Source organism: Pelodiscus sinensis, chromosome 2 (genome assembly GCF_049634645.1).
Source record: "Pelodiscus sinensis isolate JC-2024 chromosome 2, ASM4963464v1, whole genome shotgun sequence".
Classification (NCBI taxonomy): domain Eukaryota; kingdom Metazoa; phylum Chordata; order Testudines; family Trionychidae; genus Pelodiscus; species Pelodiscus sinensis.
The window spans coordinates 44,452,840-44,474,181 of NC_134712.1; the positions used below are offsets into that span (position 1 = coordinate 44,452,840).

The following is a 21,342-nucleotide window of genomic DNA, read 5'->3' on the forward strand; positions in this document are numbered from 1 at the left end:
GTTTTCCTTTCAAAATAAAACTGTTACAATTCACACTTTTTGGAAAAAATGCTAACCAGCTACATGTTTAAGCACACACTAGTCAGAGGATCACAAAGTGATTGTTGCCTGTGACATTTAATTCTGCCCTCCAGTTGTTGTTGTTGTTGTTGTTCGTCCATCGTATTCGAAGAGGACCTTGACATCTAACGGTTGTGGACTGTCCACGGTGTGTCCGCAAATGGCTGATAAGGCCGATACGGGCATGGAATGTTCTGCCACATGTCGGGCAGACATGTGTGGGCACCACTGTTGCAGCTTTTGCAACTCTGGCTTTACGGAGTGCTCGCTTCTCTTGTGCTATGGTTGTCTTTCTGGCTTCAGATGTTTGACAGCCTTGGTAGATCAGTGTGTGCCATGTTGATCGGTCTTGTGCCAGGGTCTCCCAGGAGGTGGTGTCAATATCCAGGGACTTGAGAGAGGCTTTAAGCGTATCTTTGTATTGCTTCTTTTGTCCCCCATGCGATCGCTTCCCTTGAAACAGCTCACCATAGAAGAGCTGTTTAGGGATGCGATGATCTGGCATCCTTGCAACATGGCCTGCCCAGCGTGTCTGAGCTTTCATCAGCAGGGTGTAAACTGACGGCAGACCTGCTCTAGAAAGGACTTCTGTGTCTGGCACCTTATCCTGCCACCGGATCCTCAGAAGTCTGCGGAGGCAAATCGTGTGGAAGTGGTTCAGTTGCCTAGCGTGCCTCCTGTATACAGTCCAAGTCTCACTGGCATACATCAGGGTAGTTAACACTACTGCTCGATAGACTTTAAGCTTTGTAGCAAGGCTTATTCCACGGAGGTCCCACACTTTGGTCAGCAGTCTGCCGAATGCAGAGCTTGCCTTGGCGACTCTGCAGTTGACCTCAATGTCAATTGTCACTGAGCGGGAGAGGGTGCTGCCAAGATATGTAAATTGGTCCACTGCTTGCAGCTTTCGTCCCTTCACTGTGATGGTGGGCTCTTGATGTTGATCTTTCAGAGCTGGCTGGTGCATCACTTCGGTTTTCTTTGTGTTGATGAGAAGGCCGAAGTTGTCGCATGCTGCTGCGAATTTGTCCATGCTGGCTTGAATTTCCTGCTCTGATCCAGCATTCAGGGCGCAGTCATCAGCAAAAAGGAGATCTCGTAGCACAGTCTCCTTTATCTTGGTGACAGCCTGGAGTCTTCGCAGGTTAAACAGTTTCCCATCGGTCCTGTATCTCAGTCTGATTCCCAAGGAACTGTTCTGAAAGGCGTCTGACAGCATGGCTGAAAACATTATGCTGAACAGGGTCGGTGCCAGCACACACCCTTGCTTGACGCCGTTTGTGATGGGAAAGGCCTCTGAAGCTTCTCCATCATCCAGAACACGAGCCATCATGCCGTCGTGGAACTGACGTACCATCAAGATGAATCTATCAGGGCACCCAAACTTCAACATGATGCACCACAGACCTTCGCGACTGACAGTGTCAAAAGCCTTGGTGAGATCCACGAAGATGGTGTACAGTTCACGATTCTGCTCTTGACACTTCTCTTGGAGCTGTCGGGCTGCGAAGATCATATCCACCATGCCACACTCTTTGCGGAAACCGCACTGTGTCTCGGGTAATAAACCCTGTTCCAGGTGGTCAATCAGACGATTCAGCAACACTCGTGCAAGGATCTTACCTGCGATGGAAAGCAGTGATATTCCTCTATGATTATCGCAAACTTGTCGATTTCCTTTCCTCTTGTAGAGGTGTACGATGGATGCGTCTTTCAGTTCCTGAGGAATAGATCCTTGATTCCAGAAGGACTGGAACAGCTGAGTGAGTTTGTCAACAAGCACTGCACCACCACCCTTATAGACTTCCGCTGGGATCGCATCAGATCCTGGGGCCTTGCCACTGGACAGCTGGCTGATGGCCTGTAAGGTTTCAGTCTCTGATGGTGAGACATCCAGGCTGTGGTTGATATCCGCCTGGGTCATTCTATCAATCGCCTCGTTATTGATGGAAGATGGGCGGTTCAGTATGGATTGGAAGTGCTCAGCCCAACGCTGTAAAATCAGAGTCTTCTCAGTAATGAGAGTCGCACCATCTGAGTCCAGTAGAGGGGAACTCCCTGAGGGCTGAGGTCCATACAAGGATCTAAGGGCTTCGTAGAACTCTTTGGCATCGTTTCTATCAGAAAACTTCTGAATTTCATCTGCTTTGGCACTCAACCAGGAGTCCTGCATCTTGCGAACCTTGCTCTGTACGATCCTGCGAATGTTGTTGAAGGCATTTTTCTTAGCTGTTGACGATGGGTCATTCTGATGAGCACGGTGAAGGCGATGCTTTTCAGCAAGTATGGCTTTGATCTCTTCAGCATGTGCCATGTTGGGAGGGACCTTCCCTGGTCCAGCAAATCCCCTTGTTTGGGACAGTCAGGTTCTGAGCATGCCGGGTTAGGGAAGTCCAACCTGTAGAAGGTTCAAAGTCCAATGTCAGATCTGACACTCTCCCCCTCCCCTGACTCCCACCACAAAGGAAGTTTTTGGGAGGGATAAGTCCTGTTCTTCCCTGCCCACTCATAGCTAGACAGTTCCCTTGAAAGGGGTGCTCCTAAGAACAAGGAGATATCAAACTTCAGAGGGATGGGCTTATTCCACAGTCTGGGACACCAATTTCACAACCATGAAAAATGTATGTCCCTACATATAGGGATCTGTAAGTGCAGAGACTCTTATGCTCATTCATATGAGACTTTACTGAATAGAGTTCTGATATGAAATATATTTGCTAATACATCTGTACTCTTACTTCATTTTGCTGTATTTATTCTGTGTTACAGTGTATAATAGAACCTAGAATGGAACATGGGGAAGTTTCTGATATCACATAATACAGGGTTTATGTTTTGCATAACATATTTGCAAATCTATTTTGTTATGTTGTTGTCTGTTTGTACCTCTTGAGTTATAAACCCTAATATACTCTGACTAACCTAAGATATCCTGTATAATTATTTTTGGGCGTCAGTCAGTTTTTTATCTCTAGTAAAGTTGTACAATTTCCCTGTGCTATAATGAAACTTCATTGGTCTGAGGTATAAAACATTTCATGTTTGTATGTATAATAAAACTGTGACTGAAATATTGGTCACTACTGAAGAATTTTTTGCATAAATTAGTTTCAGAAGTTTCATTAGGTTGCGTCTTCGGTAATTATAAATGAAATAGAGACTTATCTCATTCCGTTTCTATGGTAAATTGAATAATAAATAGGTTCAGGATTTTAATCATGGTATAAGAAGGTAACACATTCTGTTTTTATTGATAATGGATATTTTGTATGCTAGTTAGGGCTGCATATAAAAAATAAAACAGGTACAAACACAATAACAATCTATTTAGCTCTCTGTGGGTATGTCTACACTACAAAGTTAATTTGAACTAACAGCTGTTAGTTCGAATTAACTTTCATAGCATCTATACATACAAACCGCTAGCTCGAACTTAATTCGAACTAGCGGAGCACTTAATTCGAACTAGGTAAACCTTATTCTACGAGGACTAATGCCTAGTTCGAATTAAGTAGTTCGAATTAAGGGCTGTGTAGCCACTTAATTCGAACTAGCTGGAGGCTAGTCCTTCCCAGGTTCCCCCTGGTGGCCACTCTGGGCCAAACCAGGAAAACTCCTCTCCTCTCCCCCAGCCCCAGGCTTTTAAAGTGGTAGACGTTGGCCAGACGGCACGTGCCACAGCCAGCCCTGCCAGCAGTCTCTGCCCCGACCCAGTGGCTGCAGGATGAGCCAGGCAGCCAGTGCCAGCGAGTCATTCCCCCCCCCAGTCCCCCAGCACCTGGTGCGCGCCCTCCTGGTCTAGTGTGAAGGTCATGGACCTCACTGAGGTTTGGGGGCAGGCCCCCAACCTCCATGATCTCTGCACTAGGTGGAGGAACGCGGCCATCTACGGCCGCATAGCGGCCGCCATGGCCCGAAAAGGACACAGGCGCACGCAAGAGCAGGTGCGCCTGAAAATAAAACAGCTGCGGCAGGCGTACACCAGGTCCACCTGTCCCTAGTTCCCTGCCCTCGACTGACTCTTGGGAGGCGAGCCGGGACTGGAGGGCCCTGACCCGGACGCACCGGAGGGGCCACCACAAGGAGTTCCAGCACCGGAGTCGGCAGGGTCATCCAGGGAGACCATACCGGGTAAGTAGTTCGAATTAATTAGTTCGGGGGAAGGGGAAGGGAGACCAGGGCCCGCGCACGGATCACGCCTCCCATGGATCACGCAGACACCTGTGCACGTGTGAGCACGTGCCATGTCACCCTTGGGCAGGTGGCTCCAGCTGCGTGACACCCAGGGGCTGTGGCCCAATAGGCACATGCGTGTGTGAAGAGACCTGACACGCTCCCGACCCCGGGGTGGGACCCAGCAGGATGCTTTCCCTTCACAAATCCCCTCTACATGGAGGCAGGGGACATCTCCTCCTCCTCCTCCCCCCTCTATGCGGGGCGGGGCAGGGCTGGGCATCATCTATTGTGTCCCCAGGGAGAACTGACCACTTCTCTTCTTTCTCTACAGCTGCACCAGCTGCTTGTGCAGGGCGCACCACCCCTCCCGGGACGTGCTCCCGCACCCGCGGCCTGCTCTGGATCACCACCACGGAGCAGGAGTACTGGGACCAGCACCTGGGGTCCTTGCAAGCCCTGCACCGCACAGTGGAGGCCTGGATGCAGGCAGACCTGCAGCTGGCTGAGGACCGAGCCAGAAGTACAAACCTACAGGCCTGGCTGCAGAGCATGGTGCCCTGTGCTGGTTCTGCGCCTGCTGCCCCCCCAACAACTGTCCCTCCTCCCACTCCTGCCCCCCCCCACCTCTTACTCCTCAACCCCTACACCCTCTTCCTCAATGTCCACATCCCCCACCTCAACCTCCGCACCCTCCACTCCATCTCCCCGGGACACCTTCCTCGCCGTGCTGGGAGGCGGTTGGCCGGGCGAGACCCCTACCCCGATCCCTGAGTTTCCCCTCTCCCTCCTTCCCCTTGCTTCCCCCTTCCAGTTCCCTCCTCCCAGTTTTCCCCCTTCCCTCTCCCACCCTCTCTCCTGCCCTCTCCTACCTCCTTTCCCCCGTCTCCCCACAGTTTTATTCCCCCTCCCCAGTTTTGTTAAATAAAGAGAGTTTGTATTTTTGAACACACGTGTCCTTTATTTTTTTACATCAGGAAGGGGGGCTAGGGAAGGGTAAGAGGAAGGAGGTAAGGGAGGAATGGGGCACGAGCCCCGGATGGGGAGGACTGGGGTGGCTCTGCGGGCTCGTTGGGGTGGAAGCTCTCCTGCAGGGCCTCCTGGATCCTGACAGTCCCCCCGATTGACCCCCCTGGATGGCAGTCTGTGGCAAGTGCAGCCGGGCTGATGGCCGAGTGCTGTGATGTGCCGAGTGCAGGCACTCAGGGCACTCCAAGACAGGACTACTTTGCTGTCCCTCATCGAGGTAGACAAGCAAGTGGGGAACCCTGAGAACTGTTTGTCCGGGCTGGGGGTCGGGTCCTTTTAAGCATAGCCCTAGGCTAGCCTGAGGCAGCAGTTCCACACTCTAAGCCCTAAACTGATGCCCTGCCAGCATTGGTTCCGGCCAGCCTTAACTTCGGTACAGGATCCACTCAATGTGGACACGCTAGTTCGAATAAGCAAAACGCTAATTCGAATTAGTTTTTAAGTCTAGATGCACTAATTCAAATTAGCTTAGTTCGAATTAACTAATTCGAATTAAGTTAGTTTGAATTAGTGCTGTAGTGTAGACATAAGGGCTGAGTCTACATTGGCACCCCTTTCCGGAAAAGGGATGCTAATGTAGACTTCGGAATTGCAAATTCCGCGGGGGATTTAAATATCCCCCAGGGTATTTGCATTTACATGGCTGCCGCTTTTTTCCGGCTTGGAGATAAGCCGGAGAAAAGCGCCAGTCTAGACGTGATTCTCCGGAAAATAAGCCCTTTTCCGGAGGATTTCTTATTCCTACTTTCAATAAGAAATAAGAAATAAGACTAAGAAATCCTCTGGAAAAGGGCTTATTTTCCAGAGAATCACGTCTAGACTGGCGCTTTTCTCCGGCTTATCCCCAAGCCGGAAAAAAGCGGCAGCCAAGTAAATGCAAATGCCCCAGGAGATATTTAAATCCCCCGCGGAATTTGCAATTCCGAAGTCTACATTAGCATCCCTTTTCCGGAAAGGGGTGCCAATGTAGACTCAGTCACCCAGAATGAGTGAAAGAAAATGTGTTGTAAAAATGTTCAGGTTTTGTCTTTGAAAGAAGACAAGGCCTACTTGTTTTTATGAGAACAAAGAATAAAATGTTTTTGCATCGTTTTAGGGCCAGATCCTGTAAACATATACCAGACATAGTGCTGATTAACAGATATGTGCTTGAGAAGTTATCTCCATGAGCAGATTTTGTCAGGAGACAGCTCATATCATAGTACAGTATTTTAGTCCATTTCTTGAATTTCTGTTTTCCCGGAAGTAGAAAAAGTTGCAGTGAGAGAAATAGAAGAGATAACAACTATAACATAAGAAACAAAGCTGAATTATATGTAGGACTTGATTAATTCCTCCTGAAAAGAAATGATTTTATAAAAATTAATGAAGCTGCGCTAGGCATCTTAATGACATTTGAAATCTCTTTCTCCAGTATGTATAATCTATTTAAGGAAACTTAATGGGTAAAAATGCATGACTTCATTTTGCAGTTTTTATTAAACCCTTACTCGGGTAAAACTCACATTCATTTTTACAGGGTAAGTGATAATTTTGTCTGAGAGAGGAAAGCATATTTTGACTCATTATTTTACAAGAAAGTCCTGTCAGTAGACAATCAATCTGGATTCGCATTAAAAAGAAAACAAAAATGCTTTATCAAAATGCATTGGGCACAGCTTAACAGATTCTGTCGAGTGTTTTTAATTGTTTCACCTCCTTTCAAATTTAAATTGTAAACACTTTTGATGAACGGACTGGAAGGTTATCTAGCATCACCAGAGCTTCTGTTTCTGAATTCTCTGCTGAAGAGCTATTTTGTGATTTCCTAAGGAAATTCAGCAATTAATGAAAACCATATATTCTTGTTTCTTTTGCTGAAATACTAGACAGGGTCAAATTGTGCCCTGATCTACACTAATGTAAATCAAAGTATAAATCTGTTATCAGTGTCAATATTCTGTATTTACACTGGTGTGACTCAGAGCAGAATTTACTCCATAGAATTCATGGTCAGCTTGGAACTGCCTTTCTACTTTTATTGATATGACATGGGGATTGAGTACTTGTTGGAAAAAAGACTGCACTAGATCCAAGTCCTGGTCATGTTAACCCTGGGCAATCTTGTCCCTGTAGTCAAAATTCACACTTGCTTTTCTTAGGCATGGTGATTTAATGTCTAGATCGCATTACATGGAGCAGATTGATTACTTGTTCATTCTGGTTCTGTGTTTTAGAGGGGCTTGGAAATCAAGGTAATTTTTTGTCCATTAAAAAGAGACATTGATTTTGTAGCAATAGAGATAAAATCCTGAAAGGAATCTCTCCAATACCCTGCATTGGTCTTACTTTGACTTGAGATGACAATTTTGCATTTTGCTAAAGGATATGCCCAGATGGTGAAGGAGCTTAGCCCCAGGTCCTTTAATTTGCCTCGAGAGCGCTACAGGGCTGGAGGGGGCAGCACCATACTTCTGGCAGTATGGAGGCCTGACTGCCCTGCCCCTATTCCTTTCACCCCAGGCCTGCCCCTTCTGGGTCACAGAGCCATCCCCCCATACCTTGCCCAGGAGTGTGTAGAAAGCCTGACTGAAGTGCATAAAAACAGGGGATGGATTTAATTAACTCTTGGAGGTCTCATGTGATTTTAGAAGTCTCTAGGGGAGAATTATTGGACAGTTCTGTGATTAACTGATAATATAATAATCTTAATCATGGATAAGTTTGGATATAGAAGTACCTTTCTTTTACAAGGCCCTTAGAAGAATCTATATGATTGATTTTTTTACATGAATTGGAGTTGGTGGGTGTTCATCGCTTTTAGCATGTCAGGAGACTTTTTGGGAGCCTAATTTCAGGCACCCATTTAAAAAAACAAATCTTGGCTGATCGTATTATGCAAAACTGGTCAGATTTATGGTATATGTTTGTACCAACGAGAGATAAATTTCTCCACATTCTGTGGTTGAATTTTGGCCACTCTTTCTTCTGGAGTTTCCGGGAGTAGTGGATGAACTGCAGCCTAGAAACCTAGACTCTTACAATGGCTAGGGAAACCGAGGTCTTTGGCTGTGTCCAGAGTCCATTTTTAGCATAATAAAATAGCCAGTATTTGGTTGGCAGGTCCCTGTGCCTCAGGAACTATGTGCTGTCATTGGCAGTCTTATTTATAATCATTGAGTTTATCAGCTAGGTGACTTGAGTAGTGCTGACCAGTGGCAAAATATCTCTAGCATCCCCAGTCGTTCATCTGGGAACTCTAGCAGTAATGGATGAAGTTATTCTTCATTGTCCTCCATCATGAGAGAGAAGGGGGGGGGGGGAATAAAGAGGGGGAAAGGGAGAGGGAAAGGGAGACAGGTCTTCTGTTTTGGAGATTGCATCTCTTTTCAGTTTGCCGTGGCCTGGAGTTGATGACCTTAAGTCTCCAGCTGTGTGCTCACCTTTTTGGTAAAGGAAAGTTGGTTGTGAAGGAGTGCTGTGTTTATAGGAACCGATTAGGTAACTTACTGCAGACACTGTCTGCACATTCCATTGTATCAAATAGAAATCATTCTGAAAAATGGTTTTGATGCAGCCAGCAGTTGAAAGCATGTTGTTTTACATTGAATTTAATTGTGTTTTAATTAGGTAAATGTACTGAGAAGCTTAAGTGAGTAGTATATGTTATAAACAAAGCACAAAATAAAATGTGCTAGGAGCATTTACCTATCTGGCTAGTTGACAAATATCAGTTTTAGGTTTTATGGAAAAACAATACATACTTGTAATAGAGAAACTTTGGAGTTTCCTCCCAATATGCTACATCAACATGCAGGCAGCATGTTGTATATTACATCCATTATTTCCATCGCACCTTGTGAGTATATCATGAGGTTGCTCATGGTGAAATCACGTAATCATTTGTTTTATAACTTAGAATGACTGAGAGCAGAAGGCCTTATTACATCAGATAAAGTGTTGCTATGTACAGCAGATGCCATGCCAATACAAGATACAGAATCTATTGGGACATCCTTCCATATGATCTGTGGTAAGCTAAACTGATGCTGATGCCCACTGTATTTTACATTTCTTTGTGAGTGAATGTAAATGTTGGCTAGTTAAACCTAAATAATCATTTATTACAAATTTACAATTTATTACCATATTACCATGATCAGATTACCATGACCAGATTAGCTATAGATTTTGATTAATCCACTTGTTAAGCCATTCCGTACTATTTTTTCTTATATATCCCTTAGAATCTAAAATATATGTACATTTTAATTTCAGAAAATAGCAGTCTTTACTAACGGGAGTGTTTTTATTCCCCACTGATTATATATTGAGTTTTATGTTCAATTGTTACTGTACATTTCATTTTCTCTGTCTTTTTGAAAAGCTTGTTCTAGTATCATATAAATGACTGCAGCTGCAGAATTTAATTTAATCTTCTTGCTTAGCTCTTCCCTGTTTGATTGTTTGAGGCTTCCAGAATTAACTGTTCATGTTAATTTTTGATTGTTCAGAATCTGATTACAAGAGAGGATTTTAAAAATTCTCAGTAGGCGAGTCAAAAATAGTTAGCTTTAGAATGTTCTTGGCTCTGCTATGCTTGCCTCTGTATTTCTTATAATTGTACTAGTTTGACCGCATTGTCAGAAAGTTGTGATGACGTATCCAGCTCAGATAGTTTAGCATTTTAAATGTTTTGCTGTTTTCTCTAAAACTTGTCGTTCCTTCCTTCTGCAATGACTGATGTAGGTGGAGAAAGCTATTTAATTAACCTTGTGTCTATAAAAAAATCTTTATGCTTTGCTTGATTTCATTCATCTCATCAAAAATGACAAGTGCTCTACTTTGTTATATGTGCCAGGTCTGCTGAGATTTCAAGGGTATGAGAGGAAGAGACGGTTTGTAAATGACTCCCACAACTTCATTATTGTTCTAACCAGCTCTTTTTGTGTTTTCCCAGTTATTTATCTACAGCTTATTATTTTGAAGTTAAATATAATTGCCAAGTTTTGAGGAGTGTATTTGATGTCATTTCTCACAAGTGGAATAAATTTTTGCTGGGGAGAAGAGGGTTTGTTTTCCTCAGGGCGGTTGTGAGTTTTGGCAAGTCCATCCCTCCAGTACTCTCATTTGGCCACATACAGAAAGATAATGGCCTGTCCTCAGTATGCCTACTGAAATCAGGCAATGTACTTATCAGTGAGGAGATGAATTGAAAGGCTCATGAAACGTTTTGTCTTCTCTCCTTAAAAAGACTTGGGTTCTTTTCTTTTTTATAGTGGACACTGCCATCCCACTGTTACGTGATAAAATTAAAAAAACCAATAACCAAACCCAAAACCCTCACTATGAAATTTTTTTTTCCACAAAACAGTATCATGTAACAGTGGGATGGTTGTGCCCACTATAAAAAAGAAAAGAAACCCAAGTCTGTCTTCCATATCATTATGCATGTTTCTTTGTTGTTATCCAGTGCCCAAACTATAAGGTGCCATTTGGCAGCCTGCCTTCATACTTAACCTCTGCCACCCATTTGTTCTTCCATTCTGTTCTTCCCATTGTGTCTCACTCTACCAGCAACCTCATTCTCTTTCCCGTTTGCAAAATCATCCCAGCTGTGAGAGTTCTGGTAACCTCAAAAAATGAGAATTTGGGATGTCAGTTCTCAGTATTTGATGTCCTTCTTGCTCCTGTAGACTTGAGGGATAACTGGCGATCAGAGAAATGGCTAGAGAAAGTAAGCCCATTATAAGTAGGGATGGCAAAATATACCTCATTGGTGAATTAGAACATTGATATGAAATTAAGACTCAGAATAAGCAAACTTACACTGAAGTGAATTTACAGTAGGAAAAAAAAGCCATTGTGATACTGTAATAAGCTGTACTGTTTTAGAAATAAACTGAAATGGAAACATGCTTTTCTGAACATTTTCCAGTACTCTTATAGCATTAAAAACCAGCCCTGCTTATCCAAGAACTCATCAGCTAAAGGCAGCTCTATTTGAACCTCTGACCTTAATTTAACTTGACTGGGCTAAACCGTGGCTGATGAGCTACTGAAGAAGTTTAATCCCACAGTACCAAATTGCTAAAGCTATTACTGTAAGATTTACTCTTTGAAAAAATACTTTTCTATCTGTAACTGACTGCTGAGTCAAATACATACAGTTTAGAGATTTGCTGAAATTCTGTAAATGTGGTTAACTGGCTCACTAGGACAAGTGAAACAGAGTCTGGGTCAGCTTCAGTTTTCTGGTAGAATAGCTACATTACAGAGAAGATTCTGTGTATGCAGTGTTTTAGCCCTGTTGCTCCCCGGATATTAGAGAGGCAGGGTGGTTAAGGCAATATCTTTCATTGGACCTTTGGTGTGAAAGAAAAGCTCTTTGTAGCTCAAAAGCTTGTCTCTCTCACCAAGGGATTTTATTCCATTTCTGAACATTATAGAGTTTTTTATACAAATTCTGTTTGAAAAATAAATATCACCACTCTGGCCAAGCATGAAAAATTCAGAAGGAATTTGAAAGTCATTTTTAATTAAAAGTAGTTAGAGAATATGGAGTAAATTAGTCCTTCATGGGCTTGTCCTCAAGTCCCTTCCCCTTATTCAGATTCCTACAAAAGATCTGTCCCTATTGTGGCTCCTACAAGAGTGTGATTGTAAGAGAATTTGAGATGATGTGTCATGTAATTGAAAAAAGCAGCCAACATTGTGTCATTAACATTTTGTATTGGGGTGTAGACAGTCACCACTTTGGCCTCTGTATTTGTTTGCTGTCCTGCTGTCTCTTATCTTTCATCTCTGTCTTTTTGGAATATGGGCTCTTTGGGACAGGGACTGTGCCTTCTTTGTGTTTTTATAACACCTGATGCATTGTGTGAACTCCTGTAAACCAATACAAATCTAGGATCATATTCCTAGCTGGTAGAAATTTTCATAGCTCTGTTGACTTTAGTGGAGCTATAATAGTCCATATAAATTGAGGCTCTGGCACCCAGTATTTCTCTAAAAATAAAGTATTGTAGCTGACAAGTTACATCTGACCTGCCTTTTAAATACTGTCTTCATTTGGGTAAATTCTTCAGATTACCATTGTTGAAACATGGTTTTTGTCCCACCTAGCCTATTATGTTGTAATGGGCTTTTTCTTTTAAAGCCGCTATTCTTGTGGGTCTCACCAAAATATTTTAGTCCCTCTTAGCAATGCAAGAATAGTTAAAAAGCACTCATTTATTCTGAGAGCTAAGTTGATATTAATCAATGACGTGAGTGCACAGACAAAGATGTATTAGAAAGTCAAGGAACTGTACAAGCAGAAATTGTTCTTGTTGTTTACATGTTTGTATTTGTTTAATTTCATCTCCATTCAAGACATTGGAAGAAACAAGCATGTTTTCTTGACAGAAAGGTGCTCTCAATCTCCATGTAGTTAGTGTCTGTGCTCCCTGAACACATGTTGTGCAACCTCCCTTTCTTCCTTCAAACTTCTTCTTAATGCCCATTTCCTTCCACAAGGGGCAACTTTTCTATGGAAACCTAATAAAATATAAGGCTGGCCATTGACAAATGGCCTTAAAGAATTACAAGCCCATCTCTTTGTAACTCTTGCTGGGCACTTAACTCCCTAGTGCCCTTTGGAAATCCCAGCCTAAATTAATTACATGAATAAATGATATAATAATTGCAATCTTACACATGTCCAAGAAGAATCTTAAAGAAAACACACATCCCTAGCATTTCAGCATTTCTGTCCAGTTGGTCCAAAATGTAGCTTCCTCCCAGGCAAACAGATGCGGGGGCTCATCCATCCATCTAACCATCCACTCAAAATGAGACATATGTAGTTTTGTGAAGAGAGACATTTCCCAACTCTTCTCTCCTTTTGCATCAGCCCCAAGATGCTTGTTGATCTCTGAAGGAAGCTCCACAGAATCTGCACAAAGGAATATTTAGAAAGGTGAGGGAGTCCCATCAAGGGAGTTCATGTCTCTGTCCATTGTGCTCTACAGCAGAGTTTCTTAAACTATGTTCTGTGGAACACTGGTGTTCCATGAACAACTTGCTGGTGTGCTGCAACCTCTTCTTTGTTTTTGTTTCTTCTGTGTTTTTGTCTTTTTTGTCTGACAATTTTTTTTTGAAGAAAATTTTCATAGGTGTTCCGCATTAAAAAATATTACTGTTTGCTGTTTCGTGGTCTCAAAAAGTTTAAGAAACACTTCTCTAAAGTATATTTTTCTAGTACTTGTGAGCCTGCTTTTGTACCCTTTTTCTAATTGGCACAGGAGCCTGCCTTTGAAGCAGGTTCATCTTTCCTCTGTGCTCCTTTCACTTAGGGCTAACTGTCCTTAGGGCTAGCTGGCCCATTGCACACATGGGCTATGTCTACATCGTGCTCTCTTGTGGAAGAACATATGCAAATGAGGTGTGGCAATGAATATCGCTGCGCCACATCTGTATACTTAATGAGCCGCCATTTTGCGCAAGGGGCTTTTGCACAAGAGCCGTTCTGACTGAAAATAAGTGGAGAACGGCTCTTGTGCAAGAGGGGGTTTTTGCGCAAAAATGGTGACTCATTAAGTATGCAAGTGAGGTATGGAGATATTCATTGCCATGTCTCATTTGCATATGTTTTTGTGCAAGAGAGCGCAATGTAGATTTAGCCTTAAATTTTGCAGTCCTCTCGCCATTATAGCCATGTGAGTGCTTCTAGGGATTTGATCCATAAAACTCACTGTGGAGCAATCTGTGTGCCTACCTTTTAATTCCCTTTTTTTATTAGGAAAATACATTTTAAGGCTGTTTATATCATGTTTGCGTTGTTCATTCATGCATAAAAGACCATGCATCCTTCCCCTACTCTTCCATATCTCTTTAAAAGAGCTGATGAATGTGACATAAGAAAAAAATGGCCTTTTAAAAAACTGGTTAAATTTCAACTTTAACTATGTGTTATACTTTTACTTTTCCCAAACTTCTTTTCTAATATGATCATCTGTGCCTGATGGCTTGGGATTGGAACCCTAGAAGAAGAGATAGATCAGGGTAAAGGTAGGTACAAAGAACAACATTTTACTCTGGTGAAAGTGAAATATAGTTCTTGTCAGGGCATTATTATGATACTGAACTGCTTTTTTTTTTTTGAAGGGAGAAGTCAAATAAAATACTTTGGCTAGTGTACTACTCTCTATAATAGCAAGGCTGCATGGGATGTTTGCTAGGGTAACAGGCTACAAGGCTACATGGGATGTTTGCTAGGGTAACAGAATGGTATTGACCATTAACTGTACTGGTTAATATAGTAGAAGAGATCTAATTCTCCATTAAGTTTATTACCATTGTGAGCTTGAAACATCACATGTAGAGGAGGAGTTAATATTGAATACTACAGGAGAAAAGCTACAAGGTCTAAGAAAAGCTACAGTGTAATCTTAAAGCTGAGAGGGACATAAGATTTTAGTGGTGATACGGAATTCAGGCAGGTAAGCCTTATTTAGATACAAAGAACTGGTAACTTGGGTAACTTGTAGTCTTAGGGTGAAAGTCGCCCATCACACATTAAATGTAAATATTTGGGTTTATATATTGCAAGATGGAATTTAACCTACAGTACTGTGAGATGACAAGGGGTCTCTCTGGTCATTGCTGAAGCCTGAAATTGTTGATAAGGAGTCAGTGAGTTACTTGTTTTGTGTAATCACCTGTCATGTAGTCCCTTCTTAACCCTGGCCCTGATATTTGTGGCTAACATGGAGTCCCTTGTTGTAGTGTGGAGCCTCTCTCTCTCTCCATACACAAACAACTGCACCATGAAGATTCAATGCAACGGATTTCCCTCTAAGCGTATCATGGATACAAAAGGTACATTCAGATGAAAAGCATAGCATGCTAAATAGCCATAGTTGACAAGATGTTTTGCAAGTTTCTAAGATTTTTGTAAAGGAGAGGAATTTTGTTCTTTATCCGTAAGAAAGTATGAAATCTGAGGTCTCTATTTGCCCAAGAGCAGCCATGGCAGAAGATTAGCAGGATCACCTGTGTATTCATAAATGACCTAGCAAACTACAACAAATAGTCTTTTACATCCACCTTAAATACCTCAGGGTATGTCTACACTACCCCGCTAGTTCGAACTAGCGGGGGTAGTGTAGTCATCCGCAGTTGCAAATGAAGCCCGGGATTTGAATTTCCCAGGCTTCATTTGCATGAAGCCGGCCGGCGCCATTTTTTAATGACGGCTCGTTCGAACCCCGTGCCGCGCGACTACACGCGGCACGGAGTAGCTAGTTCGGATTAGGCTTCTAATCTGAACTAGCTGTACTCCTCGTTCCACCTAATCCGAACTAGCTACTCCGTGCCGCGTGTATCCGTGCGGCACGGGGTTCGAACTAGCCGGCATTTAAAAATGGCGCCATCCGGCTTCATGCAAATGAAGCCCAGGAAATTCAAATCCCGGGCTTCATTTGCAACTACGGATGACTACATTACCCCCGCTAGTTCGAACTAGCGGGGTAGTGTAGACATACCCTCAGTATTTGTCATACTTGACACTGTTTGTAAAGCATGGCAAATTGCAGGATCAGAATTTAGTCATATTTTTATCATGCTTAGTGCTTAGTGTTGACTCTGGGTACGTCTAGCCTACAGGCTTTTGTCGACAGAGGCTTTGTCGACAGATACTGTCGACAAAGCTTCTGTCAACAGAGAGCGTTTAGACTACATCCAGTTCTGTCAACAAAGCAAGCCACTTTGTTGACATGACAGTGTAGATGCAAAGGACAGTGTAGATGCAATAAATCAGAACTCTGTTGACAAAAGGTGTTATTCCTCGTAGAATGAGGTTTACCGCCGTCGAAAAAACTGCCGAGTTCTGTCGATGTTATGTCGACAGAACTCGGCGGTAGTGTAGATGCAGGTATAGTTTTGTCAGCAAAAGGCCACTTTTGTTGACAAAACCCTGTAGTCTAGACACACCCTTTGTGTGTGTGCGTGTGTGTGAGTCAAGGTTGTACATTTTAGAAATCTGGTAAAAAAGCACAGAAGTTTTTAATTTATCCAGTTTACTCGAATTGAAAAATTTTACCTTTGGAACATCAGAGAAAGATGCTCTTTACAAATCACGAAATAAAATAATTTCATTGAAGGATCCCAAGCGCTTTGGAAAATGAAGATTAGAGTAATGAATACACTGTAAGAGAGCCTTGCAAAATTATGACAAATTGTCTAGCTCAAGTACAAAGTTGCTTTCTTCTTTCTAATATCCTTTTTTACCTTGATAAGTATCAATCGATGGTCATGGAAAAACAATTATAGTTTACTTCTTTATTAAAGATAATTAAAAAATTTTGAGTATCAATTTTCATGACTCGTATTCCCATTTTGTAATTAGAAAACTGATCTCAGTGTTTGATTTCTCCAAGGTCAAATAGAAAATATAAGGCAGTCTCAGTAAGTGTTCTAGTCTCCAAGATTGTGATCTAGCCCATTAGACATTTTGGGCCTGAATCTGGGTTCATATGGGCATAATTTTGCTGTCACTGGCGTAATAACTGTATAAAACTGATGCAACACATTGGAAATTCAGACCCGTCTTTTCAATCTATTATACGTTTGAGAGTTTGTCCATCTGTATATCTGTCTGTCTGTCTGTTCAAGAACTCCTCCAAAACAGTAAGGGTACATCTAGACAGCAACATTATTTCAAAGTAACTAGCGTTATTTCGAAATAACTTAGTCTGCGTCTACACAGCAGGAAGTTATTTTGAAATAATGTCGAAATACTGTCAAGCAGGAGGACTTTCTTATCCTGACTCCTGTAACCTTATTGTACAAGGAGTAAGGGATGTTGGAGGAAGAGTGCTCTATTTCATAATAAGTGCAGTGTAGATGCTCCCAATTTCGAAATAAGCTATTTTGAAATAAGCTATGCAATTGGTGTAGCTCAATTTGTGTAGTTTATTTTGAATTAAGCCCTGCTGTGTAGATATACCCTATGAGTGAGGACCACCAAATTTGGTATGCAGCTTCCTTTTATTAGTGGGTTTCCTAACATATTTACTGTTTAAGTACCTGGCAAAATCAGAACTGGAACAGGATAAATGAAGCCTACAGTATATACATGTCCAGGGATTATTAATACACTGTTAATGAATATATTTTTTTATTAAAAGATGGTGTGGAGAAGTATTTAAATGACAAGGAATATCAAATCTTATAAAGACAAGACAATTTTAAGTAGTATTCTCAGCTGACCAGGAATCATATGACATACACAAGGAGTCTTAATAGCCCTATCATACTGAGATGTCTCAAGTTTACATTCTTATTAAAATTTCTGAAAAGCTATGTCAGTATGAAGTATGACTTTTTTTTAAATCTGGCCATCCTTTTTATCAACCTCAAAGCACTTCATAACATTGAAAATGCCAGGCTTATTATTTAAATTAATGATTTTTTTCAGTTATTGACCCTGGACAGTGCAGTATAATGCTGTACCTTTAATTACACAGCCAGGGACTGCAAAATGCAGATATTTGATAAGGTAATCAATAATTTAACCTCTGACTACATTAAGTATAGTGAAAAGTGGAGATTCTTTCATGCAGTCAAACTGATTAGGTGCTGAAACCAAACTCTTTGTTAACATAGCTGATATTTTACCTTAAGACATTTCAAATGAATTACTGATTTATGTTTAAAAAAGCAGTTGCACAAAAAGATGTGTTCTGTATCCTATAGGGAGATCAGATGTCCTAGTCCTGATATTTGGGGCTTTGTCTTATATAAGTGCCTATTCCCCTCCCCCCATCCTGATCTTTCGTACTTGCTATCTGGTCATCTTACTGCCTACACTGCTTGCAATCTTTCCACAGTTAATTTAAGACAGTTAATAATTTTTTTCCTGAATTAAGTGAATATAGTTATTTTAAAACACATTTTGGGTGAGTGCCACTCTTAGTATTTTAGGGTGAAAATGTTATGTCTTTTTGCTTACCTAGCTTCCTGGTGATCGTGGCAATATATACAGGAAAAGGATGAAGATTGAAATATTTCATTATATAAGAGAAAGGGGATTTTCAGGTCCTCCCCAGTCTTCTGGTATCAGAGAACTGGAATCCAACTGCTTGTACTGATGCTAATATTAAAAAAAAAGATTTTAATGGGCAGTACTACAAATAAGATAAGCATCTGGCTACTGGAGAGTTTGGGGTAATTTTACTGAATTTTAGGATTAATGAGGCAGTTTGCAAACATTAACTAATTAATCATCACAACCCACATCAGTAGTTATTAATGTCCTCATTTTACTCATGGGGAAATTGAGACCCATCAAGCCACATCAAGAATGCATCAATACGTCATTTGCACTTTAACTAGAATCATGACATGCATCAGCTGGATCAAGATTAATGAGGATGGTGTCAAAAGAAAACAGTATGCTGATTGGATCCCACACTGAGCCCCAGGGCTGGCAGTTAAGGAACCATCTTTTTTTTCCACTTGTCATGTTTTTACTTGTAAACTGAGAGATGCTATTTTAGAATCAACAAACACTGAGCCCCATGATGCCATTTCACAATGATGCTTCTCAGAGTGGAATCTCCCTACAGAATAGATAGCTCACACCAATTCAGGAACTAACATATGCTACAGAAAAATGCAGTGGGGTAATATGCGTCTGTCAGTGTATTAATTCCACTTTTGTGAATGGTTGTAATATTTGTACCTCTGTTTTGAATGCAGTCTTGGTTGTGGCTTGCTGTAGAAGGAACATGACACCTGATGAAAGATTATCTAGTAAACTCTTCCCCAATTGGGCAATGTGGATTGTAAAGGCAAGGCCATCGATTTGGAATGATTCTGTGGCCTAAAATTGAGTGGCTAGGGTTGGGGAGTTGTTGTAACATGACAAATCTCTAGCAGCAGAGCAGGGGCACAATAAAAGGTGACACGCTTACTTTAAATAAGACCAAGGGAGCCATACATTGCTAGGACTTTACCTCCCCTAAAGGATTTGGACCAAACTTAGACTTATAAAGGAATGTGAGATCACACAGGAGAAATGCATTCAAGAGTTTGTTGCTTTTCATAGATCTGCAGGTCTCTTGTGTGGTTTTTTATATATGCATGAAAATTATCTTTGCTAAGCCTGTGTTTCCTTGTTTTACCATCACATTGTCCCTGAAGAGGTTAACTAGAAACCACAATACCCATAGCCAGCTGGTTTTTGGTGTGGGAGGAGTATGTGTTTAAGCAACTGAGGGGCTTAGAAAGGCTGAAGTATGAGTTCTAGGGGCCAGATGGCTGACTGCAAGGTTCTTTTGCCCAAGAGAAGTGAACACAGGGTCTGCACCTGGGGAGTGTACTGAGATCCAGAGTTAGGTATAGAAGTAAGTCACTGTTGAAACCCAGGGACCACAGCACTATATTGGATTCAGTGGTTGAATCCCATCACAACAGGCTGGTGTTCATTGAGAGAGCAGGACTGGACCAGGTTATGCTACATTACGAGGTTGAGACAACAATTTAATAGTATTATATCAGGAGCGAACCAGCTTAAGATAGCTGTGTGCCTGATGATAAATGTTGGAAGGACATCAGTGATTCTGAAATAACGCTGCTGTGTAGACATTACGCCAGGGATTTGGGAAGGCAGGCCTGTGGGGAAAGAATCATGGCTATGTTGGCTAGGGATAAGAAGAAACACACAGGCCCCATCCTCATCAAGCTGCAAAATTCTCACTTTTCTTGTGACCTATAGGGGACCTTTCCTTTTGATAGCTTTAAAACACCTTCTTTTCAAAACACACAGTTGTCACTGCTCTTAGGTGTTGCTACCCTTTTGTGGGAAATTAATATGAAGAAATTAATGATGCTGTGACCAACAAAGATGGGTACAGCAAATCTCTTATCAAGGGGAGCAAGCTGTTTACAGTAGCTGCTCCCAAGTTTTAGCTTTTGCTCTAACACCCATATTGCCACTACTGTACACAGATATTTCCACAAACAAGAGTAAGGAGCTAAATAAGCCACAAAGCTACTCCTGACATCATCCTTGGGCATTAGTTCCCCTCTGCCTTAAAAATTGAGCTAATATACTTTGTATGTGTTTTTCACACAGCAAGAATAGACAGTTTTAAAAACTGGAAAATGTAATTATAGAGCCACAAAAATTCATAGAGGAATTACGGGCAGGTGTAGAACCTGCACCTATTGTTAACTCATATTTTGAAACTGATTATGTCATGTTTCATGTGGTGATGATATGGCTGAGCTCATCCCAAGATATGAGAGAAAAGCAAGGTGGGTGAGGTTATATTCTTTATTAGAGCAGCCTCTGCCACCAACAGAAGTTAGTTCAATAAAAGATATTACCTCACCCATCTTGTCTCACTCTGTCATGTTGACTGTTTCTCTTTAAAACAGAGCTTACCATTATGGAGGAAATTATAGACACAATATTTTTCTTTCCACAGAGGAAAGGCTAGTTCTAATCTTGAAAGGGTTTTGACAATCAGCTAAACATGCTGGAGTGTTTTTGAATAAAGTGATAAGAAATTATGCTAGGGGTGTTGTAAGACCTTGTATGTTCATAATGTTCATAGGGCATATGTCAATGTTTATCACTAACCCCAAGCACAGGAGATTTACTATAGGTTGTAATTAAACAAGGGCAGAATTTAAAACAGTTTGTTGCTATAGCAGTTTTTATTCATAAGAGCTGTAAATTATGTCTTTGCTAAGATTTTTTTGCATTTTAAAAATCTTTCTGTCCCTTAAAGGACACTATTAAGCTGAAGTCTAGTCAGCTTTTGAATTGTAGTAAATTTTCTTTTAAAATTTTATTCTTTTGGTGTTGTGGGGTTGATATGCCTGTCACGCTTAGGGGTCTGGTGCTGTAAGGCCTCCTTGTTGGCTCAACACCATGTGATTCAACTGTTTGGGTCCTAACCACAGCCTCATTTACCAGGACAGTATAGCCTGACAGCTAAAGTCGCTGGCAAAGCTCCTCATTTTTTTCCCAGGGCAGCATAGTCTAGTGGCCAGAGTCGATTGTAAGGGGTGCAGAGCCACCCGTTGGTGGGCGTAGTTGGAGTAGGC

At 41.8% G+C, this 21,342-nt stretch overlaps 1 protein-coding gene across 4 annotated transcripts in view; it reads left to right on the forward strand.

The window, feature by feature from the left end:
• The window catches only part of MMP16 (matrix metallopeptidase 16), a 254,586-nt gene that overhangs the window by 48,487 nt on the left and 184,757 nt on the right, over nucleotides 1-21,342 (forward strand). Inside the window, exon 2 of one of the 4 annotated variants that reach the window (XM_075920428.1) lies at nucleotides 9,161-9,274. The exons of the other annotated variants lie outside the window; for them this stretch is intronic. The gene's annotated coding sequence lies outside the window, so the exon portion shown is untranslated. The remainder of the gene's footprint in view (nucleotides 1-9,160; nucleotides 9,275-21,342) is intronic. 4 annotated transcript variants of the gene reach the window in all.